Below are 24,304 nucleotides of genomic sequence, written 5' to 3'. Positions count from 1 at the left end.
AAGTGCCAGCATCACAATTCATTCACGTTAGTGTTTTTATGTTGTTTTGTTTTTGTTTTTTTTGTTTTTTTTTTTAGTTAAGAGTTGACATTAAATATTATATAGTAGTTTCAAATGTACAGCATAGTGGTTAGACATTTATATAATTTCCAAAGTGATCCCCCATAAGTCCAGTACCCACCTAGCACTGTGTATAGTTTTCACAGTATTAGTGACTACCATTCCATTTAGTGTTTTTCTAGATGATACAAGTCAAACCACTAAGACATGAGTGATCACATGCTTGCTGTGTTGCTTGAGGACATCATTTAACCTGTTCACTGAGCGGGACCTATAAATACGTCAAACGTAAACAATATCGGGAACGGGTAGGACGTATGAATACGTCCTGGAAATATATGTTGCGCCCTGAGAGGGACGGTATATATTTTTTGTAAGGTTTATCATTGTTCGTAAAAATTTATAATTTTTTAATTCGATGTTTCCACTTTTTAAAAAAAATATATTTTATTGATTTTTTACAGAGAGGAAGGGAGAGAGATAGAGAGCTAGAAACGTCAATGAGAGAGAGACATCGACCAGTTGCCTCCTGCACACCCCCTACCTGGGATATGGCTGCAACCAAGGTACATACCCTTGACCGGAATCGAACCCGGACCTTTCAGTCCACAGACCGACGCTCTACCCACTGAGCCAAACCGGTTTCGGCAATGTTTTCACTTTTTTGTTGGTATTTTCTATTTGTAATTTTGTATTTTCCTTTGTGCTTTATATATATGAATAAATGAAAATATATGAATAAACGAAAATAAAATAAATATATTTCATTTATTTTAAGTATAAATATAAAAAATAATCATATGAAATTACATCCTCCCGGCGTGATGTACTGACACGTCCTAGTGAAAGAGTGTGCACCCGTTACAGGTTGCGTCATTAAAAAGGGAACTCCCCCGTTAACAGGCTAACCACTTCTGAGCCTCAGACTTACCATCTGAATAATACAGACAATACTACCCACCTAACATTATTAGAAAATCTAGAGATGGTGAATATAAAATATCTCACACAGTCCATGGGAAAAAATATTTGGTCAATAAATGCTAGCAACTATCTTCAGAAAGGTTATTATCTAGAAGGTTGCCATCTATATTCTAGAGACAAATATAGAAATCTGTAATATGCCTTGAAAATACAAAGAAGGCACATTCAGAAACTGGCAAAACCAAAGTTCAAGTAGACTAGAGTATAAAGGACGTGTAGGACATTGCTAACTGTTTGGAATGGTAGATTGCAAGTCCTCTTTGGAGGGTCCTAAACACCAGGGAAGCAATGACCAGTGATGGAATAATTTGGAGCAAAACGTAAGATTAGCCCAGCTGGCGTGTCTCAGTGGTTGAGAGTTGACCTATGAACCAGAAGGTCACGGTCAGGGCACATGCCCCGGTGGTGGGCTCAATCCCCAGTGTGGGGCATGCAGGAGGCAGCTGATCAATGACTCTCTCTCATCACTGATGTTTCTATCTCTCCCTCTTTTTTCCTCTCTGAAAAAAAAAGAAAAAAGATCATCAGAGCTGAGCTTTGAGAAGATTGCTATTAAACTAAATGTCTGTGACAGATAAGTTCAAGAAGCCATTGTCAGAACACCAGGTAAGGAGCACAGAGGAAGGCAAAGGAAAGATGGATGGAAATGACAGCAAAAAAAACTGTAGAGATGAAGTTGTAAATAATCTCTCTAGAGTCTAGGGTGACTTAAGACATTGTAAGATTACAAGTGAAACCTAAGGCAAAGGGAGGCTAAGATGTGCTTGATGTCATGAGAACCACTAAACTACAGCAATTAGAGGACCAGACTGCGGAGTTCCTATACCCCCTTTCCCACCCAGGAAAGACATTAACCACTTCCCACGCGGGTATGAAGCAGAACCAAACGTGAGGTCAGCCTTCTCATACACCGCACAAGTATGTAGGAGTGAAACACATTTTTTTGTGACCGTTTTCTAATGGGCCAGGGGCTTTGGAGACATGTTAGGACAGAACACTCATCTACAAGTCCATTCACTTAGTATTAGGAAGGGCATTCTTCTTAGAGAAAAAATAAAATCCCAAGTGTGCCCCATTTTGAAACCCCAGTGGGATTTATAATGGCTTAACTTGTATTTGACATGAAATATATTTTCCTGGCATCTTAGAGAAGCAGGCAATTTCGGAGGTGATGTTTTGACAAATAGTAGCATAGATCAGGACAAATGACAGGAAGCTCCCATAAAACACTTTGACTAGAGCAGAGGCAAGTAATGATACAATCCCCTGCAGCCGTATGTTTGGAGCGGAGACGTTCCATTGTGGGGGACCACAGGAAAAATAATATTAGAAAGAGACTAATGCTGAATGGCAGGCCTGGGAGATGGGGACTGTGGGACAATTCTATAATAGTGGAATAACACGGTTCAGAAAGAAGAAGGCTACCATTAACTGAGACTATCCGATTATCATAGAAGAGATGAAACACTTTTTCATCGTCAGAAAAATCAATATACGGCCACAGAAGAGAAGCCGTTTGATGATAAGGCAATAAAAGCTTCAAAGAGTAACTTGAAAATGTTTCCTAATTCATTTCAGCCTAAACGTATCCCGTGCCCTCCCCGCCGCCCGCCAGCGCTGTCACGGGAACATGTTAGCCAGTCTCCTTGGAATCATTACCAGGTCTCCTTGGAATGGAAACCATGTCGGACTCTGGGGTGGAGTGGGAGGGAGAGTAGTGCTGGCAGAAAGAGAGGAAGTGTTTTTGCAATTTAGAGCCAGAAGCAAGTGCTGACATTGTCTCACATGAGCTTGGGGTCAATGGCATATGCCAACTGTAACATGTCCCCTTTCCCCAGGCCCTTGATCAGAGGTGTTTGGCAAGTGGCTGCAGAAGCCACAGCTCCCTCTCCCTCCCTCCCCCCAGAGCTCAGTCCCTGTCCTCCCTCCAGGAAATGTTGAAAGGGGACAGCCTGCGTGGCTCAGTGGTTGAGCATTGCCCTATGAACCAAGAGATCACAGTTCAATTCCCCATCAGAGCACGTGCCTGGTTGTGGGCTGATCCCCAGTGGGGGGCTTGCAGGAGGCAGCCGATCAATGATTCTCTCTCATCATTGATGTTTCTCTCTCCCTCTCCCTTCCTTTCTGAAATCAATAAAAAAAAAAAAAAATTTAAAAAGGGGAGGGGGGATAGCAGACACAAGTTCCACTTTTACATTATCAGTGTAATCCAGAGTGACTCTCCCAGCCTACCCCCACATGTGTTTGAAGTGAAACATTTTTTCCCTACCTAACTTCTCTGCCTCTCTCTAGAAGAAGCACACCTTTGTGTGTGTGTGTGTGTGTGTGTGTGTGTGTGTGTGTGTGTGTGTGGTGGGGGCGGGGGTGGTGGCAAACATTCACCTCAGCTGACTTCAGGGCCGCAGTGAGCAAAGCCTGCCTTTTTTAAGCCAAAGTAGACAAAGTTACGGTAAGTTAGAGGAGCAGCTGCCAGCTGATGCTAAGATAGGAGGAAGGCTGGCTAATCGTGCTGGGCCGCCCGCCCTGGGGCCTCTCTCTCCCGCCGCACGGAAACGCGTGGGGGTGCAGCCACCTCAGGCTTCCAGGCACCGAGGATGGGCTGGCTGTGTAGCTGCCTGCCCCGGGCTACTGCAGTAGAGATGAGTAGCCAAGAGAAAGTTATATGTTTTATTCTAATATAGTTTTATTTATGTATGATACAATGTCGGGTTTTTTTGTTTTTTGTTTTTAAATGTTTTCATTGATTTTAGAGAGAGTGCTGGGAGGGAGAGACAGAGAGGAAAACATTGATCAGTTGCCTCCCTTTAGGACCCCAGCCAGGGACTAACCTTGCAACCCCGGCCTGTGTCCTGACCTGGAATCAAACAGGCCACCTTTCGGTGCAAGGGATGCTCACGTGGGCAGGGAGGCAGGGCTACGTTGCATATCTTTTATTTAGAATGCAAAACAGTCACCCATTTGCCACCTTTGACTTGTGCTTTCTCCCCAAGACTAACCTGCTTGGTCCCGTTGTAATTCTCCGAGTCAACCCGTTAGAGACAATGACCAGGACTTCCGTTCAAAGACAAATAGGAGGAGGAAGAGAGCTAACCGGAAATGCTGTCTGTGCCAGCGTGCTGCTTTTACCTGAACGGGGTGCTTTGTAAAGCTGGGGCGGAATTCCTTAGAGGGTGAAAACTGATTTCTTTCTCTTCAGGGAGTCAGCAAACCATCCTGATGGGCTCCCCAGGTATCAAAGTGGCTCCCAGAGCCCAGGGCAGCCCGGCAAGGAGGAGAGGCAGGGAGACTCGGAAGTTGTGGGAGAAGATCCCACCTGGGGTAGGAAGCTAATGGGAGAAGGGATGGTAAAGCTAGTGGTAAAGCTCCTGGATCAGAGGTCACCAGTGAATTTATTCTTTTAAATATTTATTATGCAAACTTTAATCAGACACAAAAGTATTAATAGAATGCATAGTATGGTGAACCCCATGCACTCAGCACTCACTTTTAGCAAATAGCAACCTGCAGCCAATTTTATTTATTCCACATCCCTATGTACTCCCTCATTCCCAACCCCCCAATACATTATTTTTTTTAATGTTGAAATTAAATGTATGGAGGTAACATTGGTTAACGACATTATATACATTTCAGGTACACAGCATTATACCTCAGAATATCTGTATATTCTACTGCCTGCTCACCACCCAAAGCCTAGTTTTCTTCTGTCTTTACCCAACTTTGCACTTCCACCCACCTTCCCCTTTGGTAACCGCCACTGTGTTATCTGAAATCTGAGTTAGTCTTTGTTTGTTTTGTCAGTTTACTTGTTTGTTTATTTGTTTTGTTAGAGAAATCATATTTTTTGTCCTTTTCCTTCTGCCTTACTTCATTTAGCATAACACCCCCAAGGTCCACCCATGTTGCTGCAAATGGCAATATTTCATCTTTTTTATGGCTGAGTAGTATTCCCTCAATGAATTGTTTTTTAAACAAATCCAAGACAGTGTATCACTGCATGGATTACACTTCAATCTGTTTGCTGAGCCATGATGCCGCTTCCCTCCTATTACCCGAACTTCAATGAAGATGACCCTGTGCACTGCTTTAGTGCCAGTGGTCTTCGGAGGAGGGCTAACAGCGACCATGCCTGCATCCCAGCTAAAGTGGGTGAAGGACTAGACAGTCCTACAAAGCTTGATGCAGAGCTGATAGTAAGAATGAGCAATGCTAGTTTTCTATCGGAAATTAGAGGAGGGCTTCATGAGGGCTGTGTGTGCGTGTGCGTGTGCGTGTGCGTGTGTGTGTGTGTGTGTGTGTGTGTGCGTGTTATTACTGAAATGAAGAATAACTCTAAAAGTCTGGAAGACTTGGGGACAGCCAGACAGCTGACATCTGGGTTACATATTCCAAGTTTCCTTTCCTTGAAAGAAAAGAAAATACTAAATTTAAACATCATCTTTCAATTTTTCACTCAACAATTTCCCTTTCTGTCTCTTCCACAAATGCAGTCTCTAGACATCAGTGCAAGGCATTTATTCTCCACAAAGCCTTCCAGACACACACATGAATCTGCTGGAGAGGAATTGTTAAACAGTCCCAATCCCAATTAAGTTTTCAGCTGCTTTCTGCAAGCCTGGGTAAGTTACTCTTCTTTAATAACTTGTGGTGAACCAGCAAACACTCCCAGAAGCTATGGAAAGTGGACCTACATACTCACACAATTCTCCCCAGCATTCTCAAGGGGAAAATGAAAACAAAAACAAACAGCAATGGAAAATGGGCACAAGAGTTGGACTAAATACAGATTTGTATTTAATTAGAATTAATTAAATTAGTAATCATCTTTAAATTTATAAACAGAGAAACTTGGTACTTGATATTTCTTATCTAAGAACCGCCTACATAGCTGATAATGGCCCAAATGTGTCCCATGTTGAATATACCTTTTTTTGCACACTTGTAGCATGTGCTACAGGTGAGTTATTTTCAGAATAATTTATCTTGAGACTTGATATTCATATGCTAATTGAAGAGAATTTGTTTTTCTTCCACCAAAGAAAATGACAACTTTTTTTTATCTGATAATCTGCCTTTCTGTCTTAGGAAAAAGATAGAGCCTCCAAGAAACAAACATTATAAGCAATATTAAGACAGCCTATTGCTGAGACTATTGTTAGAGGCTTTAGAAAATAATATAGACATCCACTAGATGTCACTTGGTGTTTGCTTTTTTTGTCAATGTGCTACATAAATTTCTTTTTAAAAAAACAAACAGATTTATCTGCAGTTATGAGTCCATGGCTCCCAGCGGGTCCGCACTGGCAGCAAACAAGCTGCAGTGACATCTGAGTGAAAGCAGGCAGCCGTCATTACAGGAGAACCATGATTATAACTTTAAGGAAAATCCGGGTGGTTGCGGGGCTTTGCACAATTCCTCCTGGCATCTGGGAGGATGAAGCGAAGCCAGCAGCTTTGCCCTCCTGCTGCGTTTAAACAAAAAAATGGAAAATTGTAACGAACAGCTACATTTTTCCTATCTTCCATCTTCTTTTTTTTCTTTCTCCCCATTTTTTTTTTTTTTTTTAGGAGAATGTAACATTTAAAAGTCTTGCCCTTTCATGAAATTATTTTGTAGCATTTTTAAGGCCAACTTTTGTTTGGGCTCATATTTCTACTCGTGAAATTAAAACTGTTTTAATCCACAGTATCTCAGTGAAAGGCATGTGGCATAGGTAAATGGGGAAGATGGCTAGAAATTTTGTGAGGGTTCCCTGGGGTTAGCCACTTCCTGTATTTGCTCAAAATCTAATAATCAGCTCCAGTGGAGACCATGTATCCTGGGGTTTTGTTTTGTGTAACAGCTATTTGTTTATTTTTTTTTAAACTGTCATTGTACTTTGGCTTCAGGATGGTTAAATAAGTCTCAGTATTAAGTAAACTTCTCTGACCCTGCCTATTTCCTGTCTTGTCAAACCTTTCCTTGTAAGAATAACAGTGTTCTTTTATTTGGTAGTGTGTGCTGTGATGTTTTTGGCATGCTCAACATTTTTGACTTGCAAAAATTTGTGACCTCAAGTGTGAGAGAGTGAATGCCTGCTTTAGTACCTCATAGGGTCCCAAGCCTAAACCGGTCCGCTGCATGCATGCGAGAGAGTTGCGAAAGAATTATCAGCACATTCATTCCCCAAACATCACAAATAAGAGACAGGGATAGATTTTTTAACTGACTTACTAAAATTATTTAACTGATGAATGCTTGAATGTCTTGCTGCTCCTAGACTTACATAGTTCCTCAACTTGACCTTGCTGTACAAAGACATTTTATTTACTGTGTTCTAACACATTCATATTTTTATTTTTTTAAATATGTTTTATTGATTTTTTTTACAGAGGGTAAGGGAGAGGGGTAGAGAGTTAGAAACATCAAGCAGCTGCCTTCTGCACACTCCCTACTGGGGATGTGCCTGCAACCAAGGTACATGCCCTTGACTGGAATCAAACCTGGGACTCTTGAGACCACAGGCCGACGTTCTATCCACTGAGCCAAACTGATTAGGGCCACATTCATATTTTTAAAAAGATATTTTCAAACCAACATACATTATATGGCAATAAGTTAGAAGAGTAGAACTATCTTTCTTGCCTCAATCTTTATATCTAAATTTTGGTCAAATGGGTTATATTATGTAAAAACCACGTAAATCAAAAGTCTCAACCAAGGGCCTCCAACCCTTTTTTAAGTGTGGCCATTTGATAGCATTTGGTCTGTCTTTTGACTTATCTTTCATTTTTCCACAGTGCAGACATTATGAGAATAAAAACCATGTTGAACTTCTCTTACTTTTAATGATTGACAACTTCTAAATATTTATCTTGAAATGTTGAGAACTAAAGGGAACATGAAGAAAGCAGATTGGATTGATTTGAGGATGATTTTCTGGAAATCTCAGCTAACAATTTTTTTCTAAATATCTGAAGCTGGTAGAAATTGATAAAAATATCACCCGGTCTCTGTGTTTTATTTTTAGTCTAGAAATAGTGTTGTAATAAAGAGCCTATAATAGGTAGTAACAAATAAAATATTGAGGACTGAAAAGACCCATTTATCATTCTGGTCTGAAGTACTTTTCCTCTAAAGGTCTGAAACCCAGATCATAAACTCAACTTAAGATTATTTTAAACTTGCTATCAAACTTCTCTCTATTTCATTGTCATAAGGTATGTCTTCTTTTCAGAGCTGAACTGAGAATTAAATAGTATTACCAAGATTTGTTCCATTTATACCACTTACATATGCTTTCTTATACTGTAGTATAAAATACTATTTTATTATCTTCCTTTTATAGAAATAAAAATGAAGTATAGTAATACTAGAAATTGATTTGTCACCTTTTTTTACTTTTTAATGTATTTCATAAAGAATATGAAAACCCAGAATAAAAACCCATTAGCTCTTGGCAGTCTTAGCTCTACTGTAGTCATTGTGGGTACGGGCCTTACCTCCGCCACTTACAAAGTGTGGATTTGGGCAAGTTAATTAGCCTTTTTTTGCTTCAGTATCCCCGTCTGGTAAAGTGGGAGAAATCATATTTTTTCAAACCTTATTTTTCAAAATGCCTAGCACAGGGCTTAGTTCTGGTAAGAGGTCAGTAGGATCTATTATTATCTTTATTATGAAGTCAGACAATAATGCCCTTACTTACTCTGGCCATTTTTATAATATCTGCCATGTTTGCCTGATGAAAACTTTGCAAAGAGTTGAGTGTTTGGGGTCAAAGTTGTGTCATTAAAGTGCTTGGAAGTGCATTTTGAATTTGGTTTGTAATTCGTTCTACCACTTTAATACAAACACAAAAATAAAATTGTTATAAATCATTCGTGTTTGTAATAAATAGAAAAATATTTCAAAAAGGTTTGCTACATATATACAATATAATATTACTTGGCCATATAAGAGAATGAAATCTTACCAGCTGCGACAGCATGGGTGGACCTGGACAGTATTATGCTGAGTGAAATAAGTCAGTCGGAGGAAAACAAAAGCCATATGATTTCACTTATATGTAGAATCTACAGAACAAAAGAAATGAATGAACAAAATATGAACAGACTCATAGGCACAGAGAGTGGAGAAGGGTTCTGGGAGACTAGGTGAAGTGATTAAGAAGTACAAATTGGTAGTTACAAACAGTCACGGGGAGTACAGAATAGGGAATGTAGCCAATAATATTGTAATAACTGTTTGGTGTCAGGTGGGTTCTGGAAATACTGAAGGGAACACTTTGGAAAGTATATGATTGTCTAACCACTGTGCTGTACACATGAAACTAATATACATAACATTGAATGTAAAATGTAATTGAAAAGTAGAAAAAATTGCTTTAGAACATCTATTAATTTAGAGATATTTTGCAAAAACAATTGTTAAATATTTGCCCATTTAAGAGAGAATGGAGTGAGATAGGGGGCAAAGTAAAATATATTCACTTGCTATTCATTCTCTCTTTTTTCAAAATTAGACTTGCCTGGCTGGAGTGCTTCAGTGGTTGAGCCCTGATCTATGAACCAGGAGGTCATGGTTTGATTCCTGGTCAGGGCACATGCCTGGGGTTTTGAGCTTAATCCCCAGTAGAGGGCATGCAGTAGGCAGTCAATCAGTGATTTCCTCTCACCATTGATATGTCTATCTCTCTCTTCTCCCTTCCTCTCTGAAATCAATAAAAATATATGTTAAAAATCAATCTAAAATATCCCCCATATTTGTACATCATTGACTTGTGATAAACACAAACATATTCACATAACAGTCTTACTACCATATTTAAGATCATTTAGCAATCGTAATGCCAATGAATTAAAAGTTGATATGATTAGATAAATCATCTAATTAAGAGTAGAGCAGATTAAGTACTATGGTTCTACTGGCAGCAGTTTGGTCTAAACAGGAGGGCTCATCAAATATCCAGCTGCAGTATTTACAGCAAACAGATTGAGCAAACTAATACAAATGGAATACACATGATGAAATTCAGACATCTTAAAGTGACCACTCAGGCTCTCTTCAATACAGATGCACAGCAGACTATATTTTTTTAAGTTTGTTGAGATTATGGAATTCTTCCGTGTTTTTCTTCCGCTGTGTGACATTTTTCACCACCATTTGATCTGAGTTTGTAAGGCCAGCAGTAGAGATGTGCTTCCTCTCCTCCTGGGACCAGGGCTGCAATTCCAGTGGACCTCCAGCAGATGCTATGGTGCCCTTTGACATCATTTGTCTGTGTCCACACGGGCAGGTGGCCTCAGGAGTGATAAAAGGAGTCAAAGGTTGTATAATTTTCCCCTCAATTACACAATTTTATATTTTAATTGCCTTATACTTACAGAAAAGTGCGACATTTATCAGACTTCGTACTGTCTCAAAGTAGGAAAAGATCTTAAAGTTTGAACTTAGGCAGCCTTTTCAATCTTCCACAGTTATTCATATTCTCCTCATACTTACTCCTCATACATATGTACTTAAAACAAATAATAATCTGTTTTGATTCTTATGACCATTAAGTGAGATGGAACATTGTTTTCCCCTTTTTAATATAAATGACTTAAACTAGGACCCTCGGGAGAATCCTACATCTTTTGACCTTTTAAACAAATTCTTTTAATTGTACCAACACTATGCTTACAGCACGATATGATATGATGTTCCCCCAGGCTTAATTTGATTTAGGAACTTTCTTAGGGTTTGCCTACCTTTAAATCAAATAAAAAACCAAAAGCCTTTGTTTCACCAAAGCATTACATTATCCTAGTCTTCATTCCATTAGGAAAGACATGCTATTTCCTACATAGAGCTTATACAGCAAAGGCCCTATTTGCACTTTCAAAAATACCACTCTTTTTGACTTTCTTCAAGTTTCGATAGGAATTTAGAAAATGAGAATTTTGAGGAAGCAATAGCATGACAATCTTAAGATAGTGAATTTGCAAATACCAACATATTCAGAGCTTCTTCCCTTTTTAAGTACCTTTGGGGACATTTATAATTGTTTCTCCATCTGTCTCCCTTCCTCCTCTCCCAACAGCTCTTACTTCCCAATTAAGTGGATGTAGGAAGGTTTGGTCCACTAGGAGTTCTAGTGCATTCCTCTCCTGGCCAATGATTGGTTCAACAGTAGGCATGTGACCTAAGCCTGTCCTTTGGGAAACATTTGAGACTTTTGCTGGGCATCTTCAGTCACAGATGCCTACTCTTTCCCCATGGGTTTAAATGAGGAAAGATTAGCCCCAGCAGACAGTACCCGCATCTTAAAATGAAGAGAGGTGCCAGCTGCAGGATGGAGCCAACACTGTGGTGTGTGAAGCAGAAAGCAACAGAAGGGCTTGCATACTTGGTGACCTCTTTGAGGCAGCCTTTTCTGGAATCTCTCTATCTCTAAGCATTTTAGGGGAATAAATACATTCTCTTTTTTATTCTTTCAGCCACACTGAGTTGAGGTTTTTGATTCCCTACAATTTTTGCATCTTAACAAATATAATACCTATTTCCCCCACATTGTGGTTCTGCTAAGCCTGCAGAAAGTGCAGGACTAGCCTCTTCTAGGTACAGTGTGCCTCGTTTTAATGGGACCATGTTCCTTTTAATGGAACCTAATTTTTTAAAGGCACATTTAAATTGCACAATCAGGATTTAAAATCCTGACAAAAAGTGATTACATCTAAAATATTTTAAACCCTCGTATAATATCATCATGCTATTAGCTGTGATAGAGTTGAGAATCAAAATGTGCTTTGGAATGAGTTGTTTTATTTTAAACTAGAGACCCAGTACACAAAATTTGTGCATGGATAGAGTCTCTAGTCTTGGCCGATGGTCAGGGCCGATCTATGGGGTGACTGGCAGGGCGACTGGGAGAAAGGGACCCTACTGGCACCCACCTTGGCTGGCCTGGAACCTGTGGGCTGAGAGAAGCTCCTGCGTTGAGTGTCTGCACCCTGGTGGTCAGTGTGTCATAGTGACTGGTCATTCCACCAGTCATTCTGACATTGGGTCGATTTGCATATTTATTATAAAGGATGTCTTGCAGTTTTCTGAGACATGTTTTAACTGCCTCAGCAAGGTGCTGAAATACTTTATATGTGTAGTTTTAGAAGCCAATAAAAAACAGCAGTCCTCTGTCTTCTCCATCTTGAATTGTAACACTTTCAACTGTTTATTTTCTTTGCTTTCTGTTTTAAATAATTTGCATGTGCAGCTATTTTTTTTAAATGTAAACACTCTATAGCTATTTTTCTGCAGCTGAAGATAATTCAGATTTCTTACCATAGTAATGTGTACCTTTGCTACACATTTGCCCACTCTGCCTTCCTATTTCCCGTCCTCCCAATATAATTGTATAACAAGATTTTGGCTATTTATACTATAAGCTCAGCAATATAGTATACTATGGTAATGTGCTTAAATAACATTTTTCATTAATAATAACCTCTTTTTTTGGTTTTTGTTTAGTTTTTCATGTGTTTATCATTAATTCCTCCCCAATTCTTCTATGGAATACTGATGTTCTCTCCAATAGAGTTGAACACTAAGATAATCTATCAGTTTATTTTTCCTTTACCTTTTTTTCTAGATGCTTCTCTCTCTGATCTCTGCCTCTGCCTCACACCATGACTGACTGCGCCCCAGCCTGCTGTACAGCTGCCATCCTGGAATTGCCATTGCCATTGTCTTAGGAATCCCCTTTATCTCTGTCCCTCGGCCCCATGCATTACTGCTTTTGGCTGTCTACCCTCATTTTGGAGGATCCAGTCTCTTCTATTTTCTTTAAGAAAATTATTTTAGATGAGGTACAACAGACATAGTAAAGTGCACTAAACTTAAGTGTCCAGCCCAATAATTTTTTGGTAATTATTCTTGTAACTACCATCCAGATTAAGAGATTGACTATCTCCAGCACTCTATGGGGATTTCTCCTGCCTCTTCCCAATAATACCCTACCCCATCACACCACCCCCAACAAGGACATCACTAGTCTGGCTTTTATCATCATCAATAGTTTGTCTGTTCATATAAAAGATTCATAAGGTATGTAGTCTTATATCTGGCTTTCTTTTATCCTTCATTAAGTTTAGAGAGTCATCCATATTGTTGCATGTACTGATACCAGTAATTTATTCTTTTGTTTGCTTTTTACTATGGTATATTATATAAATGTGAAGTGTTTGGATATTATAATTACAGCTGCTACAAATAATCTTGTACCCATCTTTTGTTGGGCACACGCCCTCATTTCTTTTGGGTGTATCACCTAGGAGTGAAATTGCTGGGACACTAACTTTTTGAGAAATGATGCAGTTAGAATTATTTTTGGTAGGTCATGTATTGGTTAGGCCAGACTATGCTACAAATAAGTGTCATAATTTATGGTGTCATTTATCAAGTCTCTTCTGACTCAGACAAGTCTGCTGGAGGTCAGGTAACCCTCCAGGGCAGCTGCCTCTCCTCTGGTCTTCCAATGATCCAAACTGGTTCCATTCTGTGGCTCTACCATCTCAACATGAGGCCTCTTCAGAAAACGTGGTGCTCACACCTCTCTGGCTCATGGATCTGGCACATGTCACTTCTGCTCACAGTCATTTGATCAGAACACATGGCCTCGCCTAACTGGGAAACACAACTTTATGGGTTCCAGGAAGAAAAAAGCAAACAAATATTGGTATAAGTAGTGTCTGCCACACTTCACATACCCGACAATACCTCTTTCCTAATGTCATATGGAAATGAAAGTTTGTCCAGGTGCTAAATTCTAGGTAGAAAGTAATTACTTTCTTTGGAGTCATTTCTCCATTGTCTTTTGTTTTCCAGTATTACTTTAAAGAAATCCACCACCACTGTGATTCTTTATGTTTTTCTCTTTGAAAGTATTTAGGATTTCTTCTATCCCTCATATTTGGACATTTCACAATGATATGCCTTTGTGTGGATATTTTACATTTTAATTTTTTTTTAAATTGTATTTTTGTACTACTTTCTGGAAGATTTTCTCAATTTTAACTCTTAATTATTTTATATTAATTTTAAAAATTATTTCTACTTATATATTCGTAATTTGCATGATATTTTTATTGTTTACTTACTATTCTCTTTTTATTGCATCCTGTTGTTTAATGCATGCAAAACTGTTAATTAATAAAAGTTTCTTTAAAGCTATCTTCTCTTGCATTGCTTCTCTTTTCAACATGGTTTATTCTCCCCACAATCCCCCTTTTATTTGTAGTTGCTTTTGCTTTTTAGACGAGATCGGGCGCGTTCAGGGTGGTATGGCCGTAGACTGCTTTTGCTTTTTAAATCTTTTGTATTAGAGGATGTGCTTACACACCTGGAGACATTTGGCTGTCTGTTTACATCTAGGTGTCCAGGACTAAAAAGATGACTGGAAGCTGGGAAGGACTTACCAACTAGAGAGCTTCTCTGTCCAGTGATAATGTGGGACCCAGGCATTCATTGGGTGAGTTCCATGCATTTGTAGAGACTGTATTGTTAGTATTGGTAGTTTTTGTTTTTGTTTTTGTTTTTTTTCTATTGGGGCAGGTCACTTTCTTCAAGGAACTTGTCAGTCTCCTCCATGTGGAGTATAAGCTTGGAGTACATTCATGGAGCTAAGAGAAAGTTTCCAACTCCCACCCTTCAGAATGTGGCTGTCACTGAATCCCATTTCTGTTCAGCTCCCTGATGTCACTGAGTCCAGAACCCTGCTGATTCAGCATCTCCAGAGAGCAAACATCTTGTTTTTCCAAGGACAAGGGAGAGATTCTCACCTGGCTGTGGGGCAAAGGGAAGGGTTCATAACTTATGCAGATTTTTGATGAATTCTTTGTTTCCTTGCTCCACCCATTCCTTCATCTTCATAAGCACCAGGGGTCATAAATTCCTGACCTTCCCAATGCTCTTTGGAGCAACTTATCTTGATTCTTCTTGGCTTCCTATTTTCAGGTTTTATTAGGCTTTTAGGTTTTATTAGCTTTCTCTATTCTTCTCAGTCAGCTATTCCTCTTCTCTCAGCTTCCCATCTTCCAAAATATAGTTGATAGTTCTTGTCTGATGTTTCCTCTGCCATACTTTTTATCCTTGGAGTTTACACCTTTATTAATTTCTTCATTGTCATTTCCAGTAAGCTGTAGAGAAAGTTTACATAAAAGCTTTAAAAAATATTTTTCCATGTATAATATAGTCAACTAGAGGCCCAATGCACACAGATTCGTGCAAGAATAGGCCTTCCTTCCCCTGGCTGCTGGCACCACTGCCTTCACTCCGGCCAGAGCCACCTTTCTGCCTTTGCACCAGCCTGGAGAGGCCTTTCCACCTCTCCCCTTGTCGCATCAATTTGCATATCCCTTTTTTATTGGCTGTGGGTGCCACCATTTTTGTAGCGGATTTATGGTCAATTTGCATATTCTGTCTTTATTAGATAGGATTATTTTCTAAAGCTAAAATATAATCCTATCATTCCTCTTTTTAAAATCTGCTCATCTGCAACAGATTAATAACCTTATATGTTAGCACACAAATTTTTGCATAATGTGACTCTTGGTCACTTTTCTAATCTTAACCCCACAATCCAGCATACAGGATTATTAGCTATTTTTCAAACATGTTTTATTCCTTATTTTCAAAGCCATGCATAGATTGTTCCTATTACTTGGAATCTGCTTTTCTACTTCTCATGAACTTCTACTCATACTTTACCTCCCCTTTTATTTGTAGTTGCTTTTGCTTTTTAAATTTTTTTGTATTAGAGGATTTTCCGAAGCATACTTTGACTCCTCCAGACCAAAGTCATTCTTTTCCTATGTGTTCACATAGCAGTGAATCTATGTGTATAAAATCAATTCTATTTTCCCAATCTACCATGGAGAATTCAGATGTAGTATTTTCTAGGTTCACAGTGGAGGACTCCTGCACATATCAGCCATCAAAGACTAAGATTGTTGCTCCTTTGAAATTTTTAGCATTTGGCAAAGTGCCTTTGATATCTCATACATATATAGCTATATATCTATCCTATATAATAAAGAGCTAATATGCAAATAGTCATCACGCCCTCACACTGTCTCAAGCTGCCCCCTGGTGGTCAGTGTGCTTCCACTGGGGGAGCACCACTCATCCAGAAGCTGGGCTCAAGGCTGGCGAGCACAGCAGCGGTGGCGGGAACCTTTCCTGCCTCAGCAGCAGCGCTAAGGACCCCTCAGGGGATATCCACCTGCAGGGAGCAGGCCTAATCTAGAGACAGATATCAACTGAGGGGTCCCAGACAGTGAGAGGGCACAGGCCAGGGTGAGGGAGACCCCATCAGTGCACAAATATTGTGCACTTGGCCTCTAGTATATATCTATATCTATATCTATATCTATATCTATATCTGTATCTGTATCTGTATCTGTATCTGTATCTGTATCTGTATCTATATCTGTATCTGTATCTGTATCTGTATCTGTATCTGTATCTGTGTCTGTGTCTGTGTCTGTGTCTGTCTGTGTCTGTGTCTGTGTCTGTATCTGTATCTGTATCTATATTACATATCTATATAATCTATATCTATCTATATCTATCTGTACCTATAGCTATCTATATCTATATGTGACCAATGAATGAAAAGGAAAAGATGGTACAAGACCCCTTGGGCGTTGTAAACAAGGGCACCAAAGGGCAAACCCCTCACCTGGGAAGTAGGACTTTCAGGTTCCAATTTTGCCCAAGTTTGGGTGCAGTAAATACTCTCGCATAACTCACTCCTGTCTTCCTGCTCTCAGTGTGCTCCCTTGCCAAAGAAGGATACCTCACAGAATGCCATCATATTTGGAGAGGGCTTAAAAAACTGCTTTGAGCTTCCAAGCCTTTCAGGCCAGCTCTAATAAAGTCACAGGTACCTCTACTTCAAACTCTGCAGCTGAATAGTTTTTCTAGTTGTGCCAGATAGAGTTCTTCCTTACCACTGCCTGGACAGCACCACTGGGGAATGTCCCGCATCCAGGCATTGTAAGCCACCCACCGCCGAGGCTGTGCTGTTCGCATTGGCAGCCACATCCTTTGGTAAATATCACCAAGGCTTTTTACAAGATGTGCCTGATCTCGTTTGCTCAATACTGACCTCAGATGAGGCTACATGCGAGTTCCACCCCACAGCTGTCTCACTTGGTAACCATGTCTCAGGCCAGGCTTTGTTTTGTAAAAGAGCCAGCCATATGGAAAGTCCCAACAACTGCAGACACTCAGTAGGGGAGAATCCTCAGCCTTTTGTTGCTGAGGCGCTCATGGGGGAGACCTGCTGGAGATCACCCCTCTCAGGGTACCCATCTCAAGGCCCAGGAGCCTTTCCTGATAGCTGCCTGATTGGAGACTTCAAACCCATTGTGCCTTCAGAGTGTTCCTTCCCAGCATCCCCTTTGCAGTCAGTCAGACATGGCATTTTATTCTCTTTTGCTTTCCAACTTTGGCAGGTTATTTCCCTGTTTTAAATAGTTTGTGCTCCTATAAAACAGTACTGGTTGTGAGAATCCAACAAGATAATGTGTATAAAGCAGCTGGCTTATAGAAGGCATCCTCTTCTGCAATTGCTCTTCTCAGAAAAAGCACTGAAGGTCTCCCTAGTACTTTTTTTTCTTTCACCATTTGTTCTTTTTAAAATTTCAGTCTTTTCCTATGCTGTTCACTGTGTTGTCTTCTTTCATTCTTCCTTTTTTCAGGGTATACATTTTTTAGTTAAATTTCTACTTTAAGAGCTTAAATTTAACAAATTCAGTTGAATTTTTAAAAAATATATATTTTTATCGATTTTAGAGAGGAAGGGAGAGATAGAGAGAGATAGAAACATCAGTGATGAGAGAGAATCACTGATCAGCTGCCTCCTGCTGGGATCAAGCCCAAAACCCAGGCATGTGCCCTGACCAGGAATCAAACCATGATCTCCTGGTTCATTGGTTGATGCTCAACTACTGAGACACACTGGCTTGGAAAATTTAGTTATATTTAGATCTCTTATATTTAGTTTGTTATTATTTCCTTTTTTTTTTTTTTTTTTTTTTAAATCTTCACCTGAGGATATTTTTTCCATTGATTTCCAGAGTGAAAGGGAGACAGGAGGAGGGGGAGTAAGAGAGAAACATTGATGTGAGAGACACACATCAACTAATTGCCTCCCGCAAGCACAGTTACAGGGAGTTGGGAGCGAACCCGCAACCGAGGTACATGCCCTTGACCAGAAATCAAACTCATGACCCTTAGGGCTGTGGATGATGCTCTAACCATTGAGAAAAACCAGCCAGGGCTATTTCCTTGATTTTCACTTATATTTTCTTTCTTCTTTTTGGCACTTTGTATTTCTTTTGGTTTGGCAGCTTTAAAGGTTGTCCCAAATAGAGCTAGAAAGATTTTTTTTTTTCAGGCATTTATATTTATGGTTAGAAGGATTAGAGATCCAGGCAAGTCCAGATGTGGAGGTGCTGGCATTTTGGAAGGGGGGTTGTTGGGAATGGTGGCAGGGAGTTGTAATGGCTGGGAATCAGAGTCACAGGAATGCAAAGACAAGAAATGAAGTTTACCATTGGAACTCTTGAGACCTGGAATATTGCCAGAAACCAATGCTACTCTCTAAGCGTATTCTCCTCTGCTCTCTCTTTGCTGCTCTTCCTTTTCTCTGGATCTGCTCTGTTCTCTTCTGATTTTGAACCCATTCCATCGTGGACACCCCAGCCCCCAGTCCACAGGCTCTTCTTTCAGCTAAGAAGCCAATCTCTCAGTTTCTGAGTCCAAAAATGTCAAGAAAGGAATCTAATGGGACCGATTCTGCTTTTCTCTCCAGACCACAGGTCATGGGCCTGTTGATGGTGGAGCTGTGGTTAATCAGAGTCCACTCAGGTCCAGCGTGACATTGTCAGGCAGCACACTTAGAGCTCTGTGGCTTCTTGGGCTGCCCCTTCCAGCTGGTGGTCAGTCTTTTAGGAGACAGTGGGGACAGAGTTACAGTTCCAAACATAGCAAGCAGTGCACTGGGTTTGATTTAAAAAAAAAAAAAAAAAAAAAAAAAAAAAGCAATAACCAAAAAACACACACATAAATATGCTGGGAGGATGATTTTAAATGAGAAATTTCTAAAAATGCAACGAATACATCAGAAAATACAATATCCTATGATATAAATTGCTTTTGGAAATTTCCTCTATCTGGGTGAACACGCTCCTTCCTTTAGAAACTTTTCTTTATGTGAAAACTGTTGGCAAATAATTCTGCAGTGATAGCTCCCAATTTTAAAATCTTACCTGTGGAAGTTCCTAAGACATGGCATCAGAGGCTGCGGCCCTCGCTCACTGCAGAGGGAGTGGCGAGGGGCTCACACCACAGCTGAGTCAGTTTCCTGGTCCGTAGAGGCTGATGGGAAACAAGCCCTCAGCTGCATCTCCTGCACACATCCCACACGCAGGCACCACAGACTTGACACAGACATTAAAAGTTACATGTAATTCTCTTTTCTCAGACTGAATGTGTTATGTTTCAAATCATGCCTCGAGTTCTCCCACATCTAGCTAGGAGAGATATAATCACACCTTATGAGCTTTTCTGAGTTTTCCCCCTCCTCCCCTAGTTTGCTCAGCTGTTGTCTTTCCCTCCTACTCTCCTCCCTTCTTTTTTCCTCTTCCCCAGGCTCTCACCCACACCTGGTCATGGTAAATCGCGCTCTTCAACTCTCCCAACATAGCTTTAGAAGTAACACTTGAGGGTATCTGATCAGGGAGTCCAGCCCATATCATCGGAATCCTCACTGAGAACATAGGACTACGGCTCAGAAGGCCCAAACTGCCAATGTTGCTGCCACTGGATGTGACATCTAATTTGTCCTTTTTCTTTTCTTCCTACATATGTACAGGAAGTCCCTCAGGTTGAATAATAAAGATGTTCAACTCCGCTTCTTCACTTTTATTTCTATTTTCTCAAAGCCTGCTATTGTAAAGGGGGGATGACAAAGCACGAGGAATTTACTTCTTATTACAACCGTGAAAATTGGGAGTTAAATCCTTCTTTCTTTTCCCCACTCGTTTTCATTTACTAAATCTGAAATGTTACACTTTGGCGTCCTATTCAGTTTAGTGGGTTCTTTAAGAAACAAGGATTTAAGGTATCTCCTTCATCAACAATAAAAAATTATTTCACTACATTTTAATTTATAAAAAAATGTAACTGACCCAAAAGAACGGTATTTCAACAAACTAGGTGACAAATGTCAGGCCGAGAAGGGAGTTATTTATTGCTTTCAGCAACTTTTCTTTTTTCTGGCAAGAAGCCTTTGAAAGAAATGGGTCAGTTTCATGCTATTATTGAAAATAACTTCCAAGGACGGAGTTCGTTAGTGCTTTAGACTGTTTTTTCACATAGAGAGTGTTTCATGAAAGACACACCCGAACAGCACAAGACCAGAGTTTGGGAACCTCAATCCGTTCCAGAAACAAGAGTTCCCACAAAACTGCATAACGTGTTGCTATCGGGTTACGGGACTTGCCACAATTGCCTAACATAACAGTGAGTTCGGGGCGCTGCTGTGGGGACACGGAGTCACCAGGGGGATGACTTAGGCTGAGTGGTTGTAGCAACCTAGTACACAGCTCACCGACAGGCCAGACCGCCTCCTCAATGTTCAACCCCGGCCAAGGATACCCAGCAGTAAGCTGTCCAAGGTCTTTCCTCCTCTCCGAGGCAATACTCTATATCCGCTGCTGCTTCTTTGATGCCAGGGTCAGGGAAAGGAGAGCCTTTGATTACTCTGCTGTTCTTGTGTTCCTGCCTCTGAAACGCCTTCTCTTCAGAACCACCAAAATGATTTCTGACAAAGTCTCTGTGCAGGGGGGAAAAATTGTCTGTTGACTTTCTATAGCAAGTTCAAGATGGTGATGATGGTGGTAGGATTAAATTTAGTTATCTTATATCAAGTTTCAATCTGTATCCATTCTTGTTCCCAATGCTTGACCCAGTCCAGATCCTGATCTAAAAGGAGCCAGGCTTGCTAGTAGAATTTATGGAGATCAGTGATTACAGCCAGATGACAGGGTTGCATGCTGATTTCACACATTTGTGAAAGTGACTGAGTGCTTAGAAGACAAGACCCAGTTCTATTCAGTGTGGTTGATGGTGTTTCAAGTTGAACTTAGTTCATGAAGGCTCTGGGAGTGAAGCCCAGCCTGGACCTCTAGAAACTAGGAGAACTCTGGTGTAAGCGTGAGAAAAACCTGGAATTGGGTCTATATATTCATTTTTCAGTTCCTGTTCATCCACACACCTTCCCTGAAGTGTCCCGCTCAGTGCAGAATTTCTGCCATCACAGCCTTAGTGGACCACTCCTTTGACCCCAGGTGACCATGTCCTTATGGCAGTGGTCGGCAAACTCATTAGTTAACAGAGCCAAATATCAACAGTACAACGATTGAAATTTCTTTTGAGAGCCACATTTTTTAAACTTAAACTTCTTCTAACACCACTTCTTCAAAATAGACTCGCCCAGGCCGTGGTATTTTGTGGAAGAGCCACACTCAAGGGGCCAAAGAGCCACATGTAGCTCTTGAGCTGCAGTTTGCCAATCACGCCCTAGGGCTTCTAATCCTGTGTCTTAAGCCTGATTATTACTCTAGCTCCAAGCTCCTTCTGAGTCACTTTACTAGTAGGTCATGGTTCACCTCTTCCAGGGACAAATTCCTTGGCTGAAAACTATCTAGATGTCCAAGAGAACTATATGGGCAGGATGTTAAATAGTCCTATATAATGATGACTACATTTTTTCCTGTTTTATTTTTATTTCTTCCGTTTATTTTATTTTATTTTTCCCTATCACCACTTAATCCCCTCCATACACTCTTCCACTTCCTCCTCCCCCCCCCTGCAATTACCACACTGTTAAGTAGCAGAATAGTTTTTTCTTCAAATTAAATTGTACGCAGTTGCTCAATGTCTAAAGCAGATGAGTGTGGCACTGTGAAGGTGTCCCACCACAATGTCATGTTAACCCTGGGGAATCTCCACAAGCTCAAAGGCTCCTCAGGACATGGGTGGGAAACCACTAACATACAGGATTCTGAAAGGCAAGAGGAAGCCAAAACGTTTGTGGCTCATTTCAACAGCTGTTTCACTCCGTAATTATAGCTTTATTCTTATGACCTGCCTCTGAACCCAAGCTCCCTGGATTCTATTCAGAGCGAGGGATGGAGGTGACCTAGAGTAAAGCTAGCTGCCCATCCCCTTACTCAATTTCTTGTCCAAGTTTTTCACCAACTTCCTGCTCTTGTAAATTCTGTGGGCCTCCTGTCAAACAGTCTAGATTCCAGCTCCAGTTCTGCTTCTTTCCAGCTGTGTGTGAAGATCATTTGAACTCCCTAAGACTGGATTTCTTCCTGGGCTGATAGAAATAATAATACCCTACTTTAGTTGTTGTGAGAATGAAAATAAAATTAAGTGAATTGCATAAATGAATTGTGTAAACTATGCATTCTATGTACCTTTTAAGTAATTATGAATACATACACTAGTGTGCCGGAGACACGAGATCTATATCCAAAGACGTTTGGTTAGACTTTAATCATTATTTGAAAACCTTTAATGGCTCTGAAGGCACACATAAGAGGATACACATTTGGAAAGAAAATGATCTGCTTTTTTTCTTTTTTTCTCTCAGCATCCTCCCAGGGCTATGGATGTAGAGTTGACCTATGGTCATGAATCTCACTCAGTTTGTGCCAGAAGGAAATTTAAGAAAGATGGACATCTCCAATGGTAACGCACCAAAGAGCAGAGGATAGTCACCAAATTCGGGTCTCTGGCAGCACTGGGAAAACAGTGAATTTCTGAACAACCAGTTCAGCATGTTTAACCAAGCACCTATGTGGGGTTGCAGACAGAGCAAGGCAAGTTTCATCATCCCTCCTGGGTCAATAATGTGAAAGTTGCCATAGAGTCCATGACTATTTCAATGCATTTAAGAAGGAATTCTTAAACCCTGGAGAGAAGGATGATGAACACGGCAAGTGGCAAAAGGGACACCTGCTAAGACAGTGACTTAAGGCAGATCACTGCTGGAATCACTCATACGTTATTTGTGTATTCAAAGAAAACAAAAGAATTGAGAGATTACTTGGTTCGGAAGTCAGAAACCAAGGCCTCTATGCTGCCTCTGACCTTTCTCAAGATCATAGCAGACACCAACAATCAACACTCTCTTTGATTATCCTCATCTATACAATGGGATAACAATGAGATAATCCACGTAAATCACTTAGAACAGTGACTTTCACAGAATACTCAAAAAATGTCTATATTCCCACTGAGCCCTATTAGCACTTTCTCACTTAGCCATGATACAGTTTTGGAATTTCCTTCAGCACAGCATTACAGGGAAATATTTCTAAGATGTGAGAAGAGATTCATGAACCATTTCTGATCTAATTCAATCCCCACTCCCATCCTTGCCTCACCATCATTCTGGGACTGAGACTGAGACGGAGAGGGGAGAGGCTGCCCGCCCTGAACTGTGCTGCCTCTGAAGCCTCATCACCACAGGGAACAGTGGTCATAACATCTGCTTCTGCACAGTTATGGATGCTGTTTCACTGCCCTTTTAAATAGCCACTCAATGGCAGAGATAGTGCCTCCTAAGATTTTGCTAAACTTACTCCTGATGCTAACATCACTGTCCACTCAGTCAAATTACTGTGAGGTTGCGGAAACCGGTTTGGCTCAATGGATAGGCTCAATGGATAGAGCGTTGGCCTGCGGATTGAAAGGTCCCAGGTTCGATTCTGGCTAAGGGCATGTACCTGGGTTGCGGGCACATCCCCATTAGGGGGTGTGCAAGAGGCAGCTGATCGATGATTCTCTCTCATCGATGTTTCTAACTCTCTGTCCCTCTCTCTTCCTCTCTGTGAAAAATCAATAAAATATATTTAAAAAAAAAACAAAAACAAAAAAACAAATTACTGTGAGGTGAGGTGAAATGGAGGCTCCAGTTCCACAAAGAGCAACATCAGGGAAATGCAACCAGAGGGCTTCGGAGGTGAAGAAAAGCAGAACGACTAAACAGACCGTGTGATGGACTCTCAATGACAAGATGGACTCTGGAAAGCTGAGCAGTGACTATTATAACATTAATCATATAAAATTGGCAACAATAGCTGGCTGTGCCCTTAATATTGTTCCCTTCTTAATTCGCTGAGCTTCTTGATGATTCCAACTAGTGGTACAGCCCTGGGACCT

The 24,304-nt window shown here is 40.5% G+C and overlaps 1 long non-coding RNA gene across 1 annotated transcript; it reads left to right on the top strand.

Moving 5' to 3' along the window:
- Positions 1-1,550: 1,550 nt before the first annotated feature.
- On the top strand, positions 1,551-23,793 carry LOC311631761. The gene is made up of 4 exons (XR_014796650.1): positions 1,551-1,650; positions 5,535-5,663; positions 14,432-14,528; positions 22,731-23,793. It is a non-coding gene; the product is annotated as an uncharacterized lncRNA (long non-coding RNA).
- The last annotated feature ends 511 nt before the right edge of the window (positions 23,794-24,304 follow it).

Source organism: Pipistrellus hanaki (genome assembly GCF_964339955.1).
Source record: "Pipistrellus hanaki genome assembly, chromosome: 1".
In the NCBI taxonomy this organism is placed as follows: domain Eukaryota; kingdom Metazoa; phylum Chordata; class Mammalia; order Chiroptera; family Vespertilionidae; genus Pipistrellus; species Pipistrellus hanaki.
This window is presented reverse-complemented; position numbering and strand designations above follow the sequence as displayed.